Source organism: Lycium barbarum, chromosome 10, assembly GCF_019175385.1.
Source record: "Lycium barbarum isolate Lr01 chromosome 10, ASM1917538v2, whole genome shotgun sequence".
Classification (NCBI taxonomy): Eukaryota; Viridiplantae; Streptophyta; class Magnoliopsida; order Solanales; family Solanaceae; genus Lycium; species Lycium barbarum.
Window position 1 is genome coordinate 115,124,204 of NC_083346.1, and position 13,977 is coordinate 115,138,180.

A 13,977-nucleotide genomic window follows, 5' to 3' on the forward strand; every position below is an offset into this window, starting at 1 on the left:
AGACTTGAAAATTTTAAAACGTAAGTTTTAGACACAGAAGTATGTGACATATTTTTTTGATCTTATCAAAATGAAATATTGTAATTTCCGCACCCCAAACAACTCTCAGCTAGTAATTTCTAACATGCCTAGATCTTAAAAGCAGGGATGAAGCCAGAGTGTCGGCTACGATTTTGGCTGAATTCAGTAGCTTTGGTTCAAGTTATGTTTTAAAAATTTATTGAATATGTACAAATTATTAATTTAGCCCCATAATTATTTTTAAAAATGAACTCCATAACCACAAGTTTCATATCCTGACTCCACCTCTGCTTTAAAATTTATATTGTTCTAAGTGACATGATGTGATTATTGTGTCAATTTTACCATATGAGCCATTAGATTTTTGATTCCATAGAGCTACTTTCATTGTTCTATAAGGTTGTGTCGGTACCTTGTTTTATAACCACCAAATAGTATGTAACTTACAAGTGGCTAATAAGAATTGTGGTGAAGTGGTAAGTATTTCTTCATCCTTAATTAGAGATTTTGGATTCGAGTTTTGAGCATTAAATTGTCTTTTTTAGGGAGCTCTTTATCACCATGTGGGACTTCCTAACACAAATTCAAATTTAGCGGGATCCCAATAAAGGTACCACGACACCGGATTGAAAGTTAACATGGGGAAGAATGAGATCGACGCAGAAAGTGATGAAAATGACCAATCGACCTTCCATAATCCCACTAATTGTGCCTTGCTCAAGAGTATTCTTTCTGTTTTTGGACTCAATGGTTGTGTAGTCCAAAGAACAACCATGAGGCTTGTTGAACCAAAGCGAACAATACATGGCATTAGCTTGAACTATGACTAATATTGTCATTTAAAACTAAAATAACTTCTAGGCAATGTGGATCTAGATAATTAATGACCAACGAATTTTGATTGTTTAGTACGCGCACGGAGAGATGCTTGTTCCATGTGATCAATTGTCTTCAGTCTGAAAGCACTGTGTATCGTGCAACTATTAACTATATATAGAATAGCTCCTTCTTAAAAGACGATCAATGAATTCTGACTGTTTACTATGTGCAAAGAGAAATACTTGGTGAATGTGATCAATTATTGTCTTCATTGGGCACAATATATATATATACACAAAACCTGGCTAGGAGTCATAGACTCTATTAAAGATATACAAAAACACTTGGCTAGAAGTCATAGACTCTATTAAAGATATACAAAAACCTCTTTTTAAAGGATTTAATGATTTTACTGATGCATTAGATTATGCTAGAGGAATATTGGGTCCAAACTACTATATTTCTCCAGCACTCAGACAAAACCGAGACAAAATCCCTCAGTACAACATATAAAAAGACACAGACAAGGTATTTTTTTTGCGATCATTGTTCTTCTATGACCGAAGCCTTTAAAAGACTAAACCAGAACAATGAGACATTAATCCAAGAAACAATGAAGCTCTTGGAACAAGTGAAGATGTTGGTATCAAAAATAGAAATAATAGGAGAAAACCCTTTAAAGCATTGGAAGAATAACAAGATTGTGTATAAATTAGATATAATAAACCCAAAATATATAATTAAGACAGCCTCTATAGAAGCAACTAACCAAGACGTGGAAGACTTTAAGATACAAATAAAAGAATTACTATATCTAGGAGTAATAAGGAGATCCACTTCTAAACATAGATCTGCAGCATTTATGGTAAGAAATCATAGTGAGATAGTAAGAGAAAAAACCAAAATGGTAATAAATTATAAAAGACTTAATGATAACACTAGAACTGATGAATATAAATTACCAGACAAGAATTAATAAATAGGATACATGGTAAAAAAAAAATAGTAAATTGGATTGTCAATCATGATACTGGCAAGTACGAATGCATGAAGAAAGTATAGAGTGGACTGCATTTATTTGTCCTGAAGGACATTTCGAATGGTTAGTAATGTCATTTGGATTAAAGACAACCCCACCAATTTTTCAAAGAAAAAATGAATAGAATATTTGGAGAATACAAAAGGTTTGTGTCAGTATATGTAGATGACATATTAGTATTTAGTAGAGATATTAAAGAACACCTAGGATATCTATAAACAGTATTCTGACTATTTGAAGAAAATAGAATAATAATTAGTAAGAAAAAAATGGAATTATGTAAAAACTATATTAATTTTTTAGGAGTAATACTAGGAGATGGTAAGATAAAATTACAACCTCATATAGCTAAAAAAAACTTTAGAAATGCCAGACAAGTTAGATATTGTTAAAGAACTACAAAAATTCTTAGGAATAGTAAATTATGCTAGAAATTTTATAAAAGACCTAGGAAAAATAGCAGGACCATTGTATTCGAAAACGGGATCTAATGTTCAAAAACATTTTAATACTGAAGACATTAAATTAGTACAAAAAATTAAAGAAAAAATAAAAAATATTCCTGATTGAAATATGCCACTAGAAACAGACTATTTAATTATAGAAATAGATGATAGTTTCGAAGGAGGGAGAGCAGTACTAAAAGCAAGACCAAATAAATATAGTAATAAAATTTGTTTGCCCCTAAAAGAGCAATAATTGAATTTGTACGCGGTTTAAAGGATACGTGACTTAAGCTTAATAACAAATGTAGAGAGTTAACGAGTGCGAGTAAAGAAATAACGAAGAGAAAAAAGAGACAAAATAAAAGGCCTAAGTTCGAGATGGTAAATCTGGTGGGGGAAGATCCTTGTTCGGACTATGCTCCCTAGGTCCGAGTAGGGAAATTCCTTCCTTGGACTGTTGCGCGGATAATTAAAACTTAGAACGAAATAAAATGATGAAATACTGGGGCAAAGGTTTTTAACGAAGAAGAACTTGTATTAGCAACTAGAATGTATTGTAGAGATTGTGATGCTCTCTAATGGAGCTGATACATGTGTTTAAATAGTATAAGATTCCTACTCGAATTACGAGGCACGAACCCTTACGTCGATAAAAATAGCTACATATAGTTGGACACGTTTGTTGATGGCGCAATCTCCGGCGATAAATCAGGTGAAGATAACTTTCTGTTGATTTGGGTTTACCTCTTTGAACATTCTTCGGGTTCTATCTCACGGACTCACTAGCTCAGTCTCACCCTCGGTTCAATTTTACGGACTTATAATAAAACGAACCTTCGCTGAATCGGAGAGAACTAGGTTCTCACCGTACACAGATAGTCCCTCAATTTTCCGGAGTAAAGAAATGAAAACGGGAAATTGAATGAAAATATCTCGTTCTCCCAAAACCACAACTGCATAACTGATTACCCAGGGTTCAAATAAATGTTGCACCATTACGTGTCTTAGTAATGTGGATTTCATCAGAGTCCTTTGGCCTTCTGAACTCTGCCGGTACTAGAAGCTTCTAGAAGATGCTAGAAGTATCTTCAACTTCAACTTCCTCCATATATAAAGCCATGCATAGCATCACTTCCTCACACTTTCTATAAACGTTGGCATGGTTTTTCTTTAAGATGTGTTCTCTTTCATTGTTGTTAACCGACGTTGTTCACTCTCCGATCTCTCTTACATCCCCTACCGAACCAACTCCCAAACCTTCCGTCATGACTGACCTCGAACTTCAAAAGGCCAAAAACTCTCTAGCTTGGTTTAATTTTGAGAATGATTGTAAGATTGTCATCACTACAACCATGTGAGGAAGTTTGCATCCTTAGTTACCGAAGATACAGTTTCTAGGGTTCGATGAGAATGCGACTTAGGCAGCAATGTGGAGATTTTGCCTATCGGACAGGGAGTGCGGATTGATCATCATATCCCAGGTTATTCCCTCATGTATACTTACCCATTCGCCATCATATTTACGCTCTTAATTCCTCAAGTGATCGAGGACATGTGCCGACGTTATCGAATTTGTGTAGGGCAAATTGCTCCTCAAGTGTGGCGACTCGTTTAGACCGGAGTAGGTTTTCTTAATTTTCCTTTCTGGTTTTAGACTGATGTAAAATTTTATATTCGGATGTCTAAGGGACCCGTTTTCATGAATGGTAGCTCGATTTCCATTACCAAACTTGAATTCGATTTATATTACCGAACTTAATTTCTCTCGGAGAGGCTAGATTTGAATGTGATTCATCGGGAATGCGCGGGAAAACCAAACATCGCATCACGTCGTTTCACTGACACGAAATATTCATCGGTTCCCGATGGGTCACTTTTCGGCACGTGTCATCTCTCGACCGGTTGGGTAAAAGGCACCAAATGGGAAGCATTTCGCTTCTCCCATATATATATATATATATATATATATATATATATATATATATATATATATATATATATATATATATGTCTTCATTTTTGCCTCTTCTTCCTTTCTTGCTCACTAACAGAATCCGTTCAACGATTTAACTTCATATTTTCTTCAAACGCCCAAGAACAAGCTCTGTTTCTTTGCCTTTTCTTGAAAAACTTCTAATATAGCCTTTTGATCTTCATCCGTTTGTCTTAAGAAACAAAACATGGCGTCAAGTTCTAAGCAATCATCACGAGAGAACACTCCGTCCAATTCCCCTTGTGCCTCTGATACTGCTGCGGGCATCGAGGTCGAAGTTGTCCCCTATGAACCTCATAGACAAGATGCAATGCCTGGGGCTTTTAATTTTAATTCCGAATTCGCTCCAGAAAAGCCACCAAAGGGAGACAACGTGGACCAAGGATACGATATCCGGTGTTATCCTTCGGCCATCACCAAGGCTCTTATACCACAAGCTCGGGCTGACTATGGTTGGAACGTAAATTTGACTCCTCTAGCTGTCGGCGAGTAGCGGTACAGCCCTACGAAAATCGTGATCCCGGGCCCTGATAAAGATGTGACCACGTACCAAGAGGGGTATCCGAGTGTGTACACCTTTCCCTTCACATTCAATCTTGATCTGCTAATTGACGCGGTCATTCTAGATATGTGCCAAACATGTCAACTGTGCCTCGGACAAATTGGGCCGAATGTTTGGCGTGTCGTTACATCCATTCGGTTCTTATCTAATGAGGTCAATGCTCCGTTTATGCTCGACCAATTCATCCGACTCTACTCTCCCCGTTTCTTTCGCGAAGGAATTGTGAAATTGTTGAAGCGTGCCAAGTAACCCATACTTTCTAGTGCGGATGATAAGGATCAGGAGTGGCTAGTGTGCTATGTCCATGTGAAGACCGAAGAATTATTCCTTCGAGCAATCCCCTTTCCATGAAAAGTGGAATAAACAACGTAAGCCATTTGAATGTTTTACCCCATTTTTTTTTATGCATTCGTTTTGCCCTGCAGCAAGAAAGTGGATCCCTCAGGTCATTGATGACCTCGTGGACTGGCTTGAGAGCCTCATAGCCCAGTACCCCCACCAGTTGCGATGTTGGGCCGAACTGTCGAAGGGCAGATAGGTAACAAAAAGTTACGGGGGTGTGTTTTGTTGGTCCCTTCCCTTCGTTTTTCTCCATTTTTTTTACACACTTTGCTATATTTGCATTGAAATGGAACATTGCCTACCTAAGGGATCCTCCACCCCCCCCTCTCCGAGAGGAGGTTCGCTATTTGACCCGGCCGACTCCGAACAGCTCATAGTCGAGGTAGCTCTGAGTAGAAAAAAACAGAGCAGATCATCCAAGCCCTCTTCTTCCAAGGCGAAGAAGAAGAAAACGGCCATGGCTCGAAGTGATTCATCACGAACTTTGAGAGACGAGCCAGAACAGGACTTCATGATCGCCGTCCGAAGGCACCAACCTGCTCCATTTATACTCCCAGTTACTCCCACCATGACCGGCATGGATTTACTGCGTGCAACCCTTCCGCAACTGGCCGAGGTTGCTTTTGAATGCTCTCCCCCCCCCTCCCCCGGAGCCCGATAAAGATTCCTGGAGATGTCATTAGCATCGATGATGATCTGTCCAGAGGGGAACCTGCCACGGACATTGCTGATTTGCCCGAGACTTCTTCCCCACAAAGGGAGGATCTTGAACGGATATTGGGTGAGGCTTCCCCGATTGAAGCCGTTAGGGAAGACCCTTCGGGTTTTAACCTGCCAATTCCTAAAGGCAGGCGATGGCCTATGCATATTACTGAATCGGGTTCTTGACTCCATCTTGTAGGCACGTTCCCATCTCTGAGCATCGAACCGAGGAGGACTAGGTCTACCATTGTCTTTGTGTCGGAGGACACGTACTTTCTTTCATGCCTGGTTGGTGTGTCCAGCTACCTTCGTCCCTTAGTCTCCCAGAAATATCGCGAAAAGATGGACGAGGTGTCGTGGCTACGCATTTTAAATGAAAGCATACATGCTAGAAACCGATTAAGCACTGGTCATTTTCTTAATGCCCCGCGTTTTTATTTTGTACTCATTTTTAACATATTGTTGATTACAGGCTGTGGTTTTACTGCACAAAGGTTTTCTCCGAGGCTCGAGGGAGTGTGCCGAGCTGGGGACTCAGTTGGAGGATGCTCAGGACCAATTGGATGCTCAGAGCCGAGAAGCCCAGAAGCTCAACTCCCTGCTTCATGATGCAAGAGAATGCTTTAGGAGACCTAAAATATTTCCGTTCTTAAGGTGGAGATCGATGCCATTAAGGCCGACCTGGATGTTTCAAAAGCCAAGCTTGAGGTGGCAATAACAAAACTTGCTATTTCCAGGGAGGAGAACCTCCGAGTGGGTAATGAACTCGTGTCCTAGGGTGAAAGGTATACCATTTTACAGGTCAACAAGGACCGATTAGCTATGGCGACCGAGATCTCTTCCGAAGCCTTCAAGGAGCGGGTAGCCGCCCTTTCTGAAGTAACGCCGGAGCTGGAGACTCTTAAAGCCGGCTTCACCAGGCTAATAGCCGAGTACTCTGCACGGGGTGAAGCTCTGAAAAAGACCAAGAAGGCAGCGGATGACCAGGCCAAGGCCGCGAAGGATCTTGCCATTCAAATGGAACAATCCTTGGTTGCTCATCGTCGTATTTAGGAGCAGTCCCCTGCCGATGTCGAAGCTGCTACTAACCGTTACATTTTCAAGGCTGAGCACATGAAATATTTGACTCGAGTTCATACCCTCCGTGAAATTCAAGAACAAGGCCTTGAGGGCATCGGGGATAAGATCACTCAAGTCGAAGAAATGAAATCAAAAATGACCAAGGCCCTTAAGGACAAAAGCTCCGGAGAAGACCCTTCGAACTCAGAAGAACTTGCTTCCTCGAGAGAGGATTAAAAATGTGTTGCATTATTATTATTGTTTTTTTGGACTCAGCATGTTTCAAGCCGATAGAATTTATTAAAGATTCGGCAAATCGTGGGCCAATGTAAAAACTGACTCAACATATTTTGGCCGGCATATATATATGATATTTTGGTAATTTGTTGCAATTTCATTCACAACTTTTCATATTGATGTGATGAGTATATATTTTTATGTCGAGTCAGTATTCCCCTAGGCCCGCTTTCGTTCGGGCCTTTTTAGGTGAGTATACAGAAGCAATAGGATGTATTTAAGTTAAACAGAAATATTAACCAAAGTGTTCTCTTTATTTCGCAATCATAGTAGTTACATAATTCGGGGGAATTTGTTGTGATCCACCCGGGCACGACTCATTAGGTCATTTAGCTATCTACAAATGATCTATTCGGGCACCACTCATTCGATCGTTTGGCCCTTACATATAACTTATCCGGGCACGAATCGTTCGGTCGTTTGGCCCTTACAAATAACCTATTTGTTTTCTTAGTTTCACATTTCATGGAGTCATACTCTAGCCCCCCCCCCCCCCCCCCCAGTGTTTGACCTTCAAAGTATGAAGAAGAGAGAACACTGTCGTTGTCATCGAGGAGTCCCCAGTCTCGGCTCGAAACCAGTCTTCAATATTTCAAGTAACACGTTGTACGTCGTTGCCTCGTTAAAAACCTCACCGAAAAACTTGAATTAGGACAAAATCAGACTAAGGCAAAAAGAGTGCAACACGTGTTTTTCGTTAATATTGGTTCGTTTTTCCACAACCTGCATGGGTTAGTTTTAAGAAACTTAAATGATGGAAAAGTGAAATTCGTACCTTGGCAATAGTATCTCTTTAGGTGTGCCATATTCCAATTATTCGGTATCTGTTATCCGTCCATCGTCTTTAGTTGGTAAGACCATTTTCTCGTTATCCGGGTGACCTTGTACGGTCTTTCCTAATTCGGCTCAAGTTTCCCCTCGTTGGGGTTCTTCGTATGTAATGTCACCTTTCTAAGGATTAAATTCCCGATTTGGAAGTGTCGGAGGTTCGTTCTTTGGTTATAATATCTGCCCATTCGTTGTTTTTGGGCTGCCAAACGGACTAAAGTGGCCTCGCGCAATTCTTCTGTCAAATCTAACTTTATAGCCATCGCTTCGTCGTTTGCTTCCCCCGTGGTATATTGGAATCTGAAGCTGGACTCGCCTATCTCCACCGGGATTAGAGCCTTTGTGCCATACACAAGAGAAAACAGTGTTTCGCCCATACTTGACTTGTGGGTTATCTTGTACGCCCATAGTATTTCAGGGAGGAGTTCCTTCCATCTACCCTTAGACTCATTAAGGCATTTTCTCAAGCTCTGAATGATAGTTTTGTTCGTGGATTCCGCTGTCCGTTTGCACTTGGGTGATATAGAGTCGACACTATTTTCTTTATCTTCAATCCCTTGAGGAAATCGTTTACCTTAGCCCCTATGAATTGACGGCCATTTTCACAAGTGATTTTGGCTGGAATGCTGACACGGCAGATGATGTGGTCCCATATGAAATTGATAGCCTCTTTCTCTCGAATTTTTTGAAATGCCTGAGCTTCAACCCACTTAAAAAAATAGTCAGTCATAAATAATATAAAACGAGCTTTACCTGGTGCCGATGGTAGAGGTCCAACTATAACCATTCCCCACTTCATGAAGTACACTAGTCACACTTACGGACGAAGTTTTTCGCATCCGTTTCCATATGATCCCAATAGTATCCTGCCTGGATGAGTTTGCGGACTAGCAATTCGGCTCCAGAATGATTGTCGCATGTTCTCTCGTGTACCTCTCGCATCGCATAGTCGGCTTCACCGGGACCTAGGCATTTAGCGAAGGAGCCATAGAAGGAGCGTCGGTATAACTTACCATCGACTATGCAGTACCTTACTGCTTTAGTCCGTAATGCGCGTGATTCTTTCAGATCCGAGGGCAGCTTTTCATCTGCTAGATAATTCATGTACTTGTTTCGCCACTCCCAAGTTAAGCTTATAACGTTGACTTCGATCTGATTACTTTCAATAACTGAACTCATTAGTTGAACAACCTCACCCAAGCTAAGCCCTTCGGCTTCAACTGAGGAACCCAGATTTGCTAGGGCGTCGGCCTCTGTGTTCTGTTCCCACGGAGTGTGCTGTATCGTCCACTCTTTGAATCGATGCAAGACTACTTGAACTTTCTCTAAATATTTTTGCATTCTATAATCCTTCACCTCGAAATTCCTATTGATTTGGTTTACAAACAGGAGGGAGTCGCACATCACCTCAGCGACCTCAGCTCCTAATCCTGGGGCCAACTTTAAACCTGCAATTAATGCCTCATACTCGGCTTCATTATTAGTCAATTTCGAGGATGTTTTTATAGATTGACGTATTACATCTTTGGTTAGGCTTCTCAGTACAATACCGAGCCCGGACCCTTTTACGTTGGATGCACCGTCCTTATGTAGGGTCCATACTGCGACTGGTCTACCCGAGGTTGGCGCTAGCTCCTTTTCAGCCTCTGGTATTAGTGCAGGCGTGAAATTCGCCAAGAAGTTTTCCTAGATCTGAGATTTTATAGTTGTTCGGGTTTATATTCAATGTCATACCCACTGATTTCTACTGCCCATATTGCTAACCTACCGGTTAACTCCGATTTATGAATTATATTTCCTAACGGGTAAGTTGTTATTACACATATGGGGTGACATTGGAAGTATGTTTTTAACTTTCTAGATGCACTCAATAATGATAATGCAAGTTTTTCAAGATGGGGATAGCGTTTTTCGGCGTCCCTTAAAGTCCTACTAACATAATAAACTGGAAATTGTGTACCTTTCTCCTCTCGGACGAGTACTCCACTTACTGCTATCTCCGACACGGCCAAAATTATGTACCTTTATCCTCTCGGACGAGTACTTCGCTTACTGCTATCTCGGACACGACCAAGTATAGGTACAATTGTCCGTCAGCCTTCCGTGTATGTAATAAGGGCGGGATCGATAAGTAACGTTTCAACTCATCCAAGGCTTGTTGACATTCAGATGTCCAAATGAAGTCACTCTTTTTCTTGAGCAAGGGGAAAAATGATGACTTCTGTCAGAAAACCTGAAGATGAATCTGCTTAAGGCCGCGATCCTCCCGGCCAATCTTTGCACACCTTTCACGTTTTTAACTACCTTGATGTTCTCGATAACTTGTATCATATCTGGGTTGATTTCTATTCCTCGGTTTAACACCGTGAACCTTAGAGATCATATTCCGAAAACACACTTCTCCAGATTCAGCTTCATGTTGTACTTATGCAAGACATCGAAGGTTTCCTGTAAATGCTTGAAATGGTCCTCTGTTTCCAGGGACTTAACTAGCACGTCATTAATATAAACTTTCATTGTTTTCCCTATCTGTTTTTCGAACATTTTGTTAACTAGGCGTTGATAGGTAGCTCCAGCGTTTTTTAATCCGAAGGTCATTATGTTGTAGCAATAAGTTTCGTATCGAGTTATAAAAGAGATTTTCTCTTGATCCTCCGGGTTCATTCGAATCTGAATGTACTCGTAGTATGCGTCAAGAAAGCTTAGGAGAGCATGTTCAGCCTTGGCAACGATCATACGATCGATGTGAGGCAAAGGACAGGAATCCTTTGGGCACGCTTTGTTTAGATCTTTAAAGTCTATGCACATTCTGAATTTGTTACCTTTCTTTGGTACGACGACAACGTTGGCTAACCAGTTCGGGTATTTTACTACTCGAATGGATCCTATATATAACAATTGTGTTACCTCGTCTTTAACAAACGCATGCTTAGATTTCGACATTGGACTTTATTTCTGTTTGACCGGGCGAAAGTTCGGATCTAAGCTCAAACGATGAGTCGTTACTTCTGGTGGGATTCATGTCCTGTCTAAATGGGACCATGCAAAACAATCTGAGTTAGCTTTAAGAAATTCAATCAAATCATTCCTGAGCTCCGGGGTGAGACCCGTGCCCAGGAATACCTTTCTATCAGGGAGATGGACGAAGAGGACAACTTGCTCTAGTTCTTCTACCGTTGACCTCTTTGCATCGAATTCATCCGGAAAAATGAAGGATCTTGGAACACCGAAGTCATCTTCTTCCTCTGCCACCTCGTTCTGTGATTACTATTTGGTCTCTTCACTTGTACCCAAGGCATTGGTGCGGCCATCTGTATCTGCCTTCGGTCTATTTAGTACGGCTTCCTCGACTGCGAACATTTCTTTGGCGGCGGATTGTTCCCCCCGTATTATCTTTATCCCATCGAGGGTCGAAAATTTCAGCATCTGGTGCAATGTTGACGCAACTCTTTTATCATGTGTATCCATGGCCTCCCAAATAGGGCATTGTATTTCATTTTCCCGTCAATGACATAGAACTTGGTGTGTTGCACAACCCCGGCTATACTCACGGGCAGTGTGATTTCTCCCCAAGTGTTTTCACTGGCCATATTGAACCGGTTCAAGATCCTGGCTGCCGGTATGATTTGATCTAACATGCCGAGCTGTTCGACGACCTTCTATCGAATGATATTCGCCGAGCTACCTGGATCAATTAAGATACGTTTAATGTGAGTTTTATAAATAAGTACAGAGATTACCGGGGCATCATTGTGAGGCTGAGTGATGCCTTCGACTTTCTCGTCATTGAACGAAATGTATCCGTCCGATACATAGTCCTTGCTCTTTTTTTCCTTTGTGATAGAGAATCTTGTTCTCTTCAGATTAGGTCCTCGTGGTATCTCGACCCCGCCAATGATCATGTTGATCACTTGCTGGGGTTTTTCCGTCTCAGCTTTTCTGTCAACTTCTCTGTTCTTGTAGTTGTTCTTCCCCGTAAACCTCTGTAATCGTCGGTCCGGTGCCCGTGGGTACCGTGGTAGTCACATATCAACTTCGGGTCATATTGGGAGGAATCAGTTCGAAGAGGCTTTGGTCGTGTCGCACCTTTTATCTTTCTAATTGCTGCTACTAGGGTCGAGGGGTCGACATAGAAGTTATATTCTGATAACCTCGAATTTTCTCCTATATGCGAGGTCGTCACAAAGTTAGTTTTGTATTGGAGACCCCTACTTGACGTACCTCGATCAATCATTCTATCCTCTCGATCGATGCGCCTGTCTCCTCGATTACCGGAGTTGGTCCTGCTTTTATCGGATCTGAAACCAGGCCTCATAGACAGGTAAGGGTGCTACCTGTCCGGTGGATTGTACTCCGGTTCTAACGTCCTCTTCGATTTATCACCCCTCACCCGGTTTACCGGACCTAGGGGAAGCCCGAGCTGATCATCCTCCACCCTGATTTTTGACTTGTATCTGTTATGCACATCAGCCCAAGTCGTAGCACTGAATTCTAACAAGTTTTCCTTCAATTTATTGGAAGCGTTGGAACTCCTTGAGTTGAGCCCCTTTTTGAACGCTTGGGTGGCCCATTCGTCAAGGACCGGGGGTAACAGCATTCTCTCCCAACGGGCTCCCTATACCGCTCATCGTCTCTTTGAAAGATTTTGAACATATTCGCTTTCCATGCTTGCACCTTACGTGCCCCTGTGTGAGCCTTCATGAAGGCGTCCGCAAGTAACTCGAAGGAGGGGATGGAGTGCTGGGGAAGTGAACAGTACCACTGCATCTCCTCTTTGTTTAAGGTCTCACCGAACTTCTTCAAACTCACTAATTCGATCTCATCATCTTTGAGATCATTGTCGGCAATGGTACACGTATATGCGGTGATATGCTCTTGAAGGTCAGTGGTTCCGTCGTACTTCGGTATATCTGGCATTTTGAACCTTTTCGGGATCAGCTTCGGTGCCGCACTGGGAGGGAAAGGCCTTCTAATGATGTATTTTATTCTTGTCCAGTGAGGATCAGAGGTGCTCCTGAAATTTGATCCACCCGAGAATTGTAGTCATCCATTTTTTTCTCGTTGGAGTCCATTAGTTTAGTCAAGTCTATAAGCATTCTTACTACATCAGATTGCTCATCGATCGGCCTGTCCTGGCTCTCACCGACCTCGACTTCCCTTCGAACCTGGTCAGAAACTCTATTCGGATACGATACCAACGTATCGCTGAGGTCCCTTTGGAGTCGAACGATGGCCTCTTATTGCTGCTGCATGGTAACATTATGTTCCTGCAACAAATTGTAAATCAAACGTAAGTTAATTTCCTTCGTTTCTCCTCCAGGGGCTCCATGCCTGTCTGCATTGACACGCGGTTTTGAACGGGCTGATTGTTAATTGGATCGATGGTGGGTGCGTTATTGAGTGGCACCCCGTTGAGTTTGGTGTCGTGTCCGCTGGATTCATCTTCGTTAAGATGAACAGATCTGCTTGGGTTCGACATCGTGTAACCTGGGATCACAAAAATGAACAAAGCCAGTGAAAGTCGTTTATACAAGTCTGTCGTTATTATCCTTAGCCCTAGGGTGGGCGTCAAACTGTTTGCCCCTAAAAGAGCAACAATTGAATTTATACGCGGTTTAAAGCATACGTGACTTAAGCTTAATAAAAAATGTAGAGAGTTAACGAGTGCGAGTAAAGAATTAACGAAGCGAAAAAGGAGACAAAATAAAGAGCTTGAGTTCGAGATGGTAAATCCAGTAGGAGAAGATCCTTGTTCGGACTATGGTCCCTAGGTCCGATTGGGGAAATTCTTTCCTTGGACAATTGCCGGATAATTAAAACTTAGAACGGAACAAAATGATGAAATACTACGGCAAAGGTTTTTAACGAA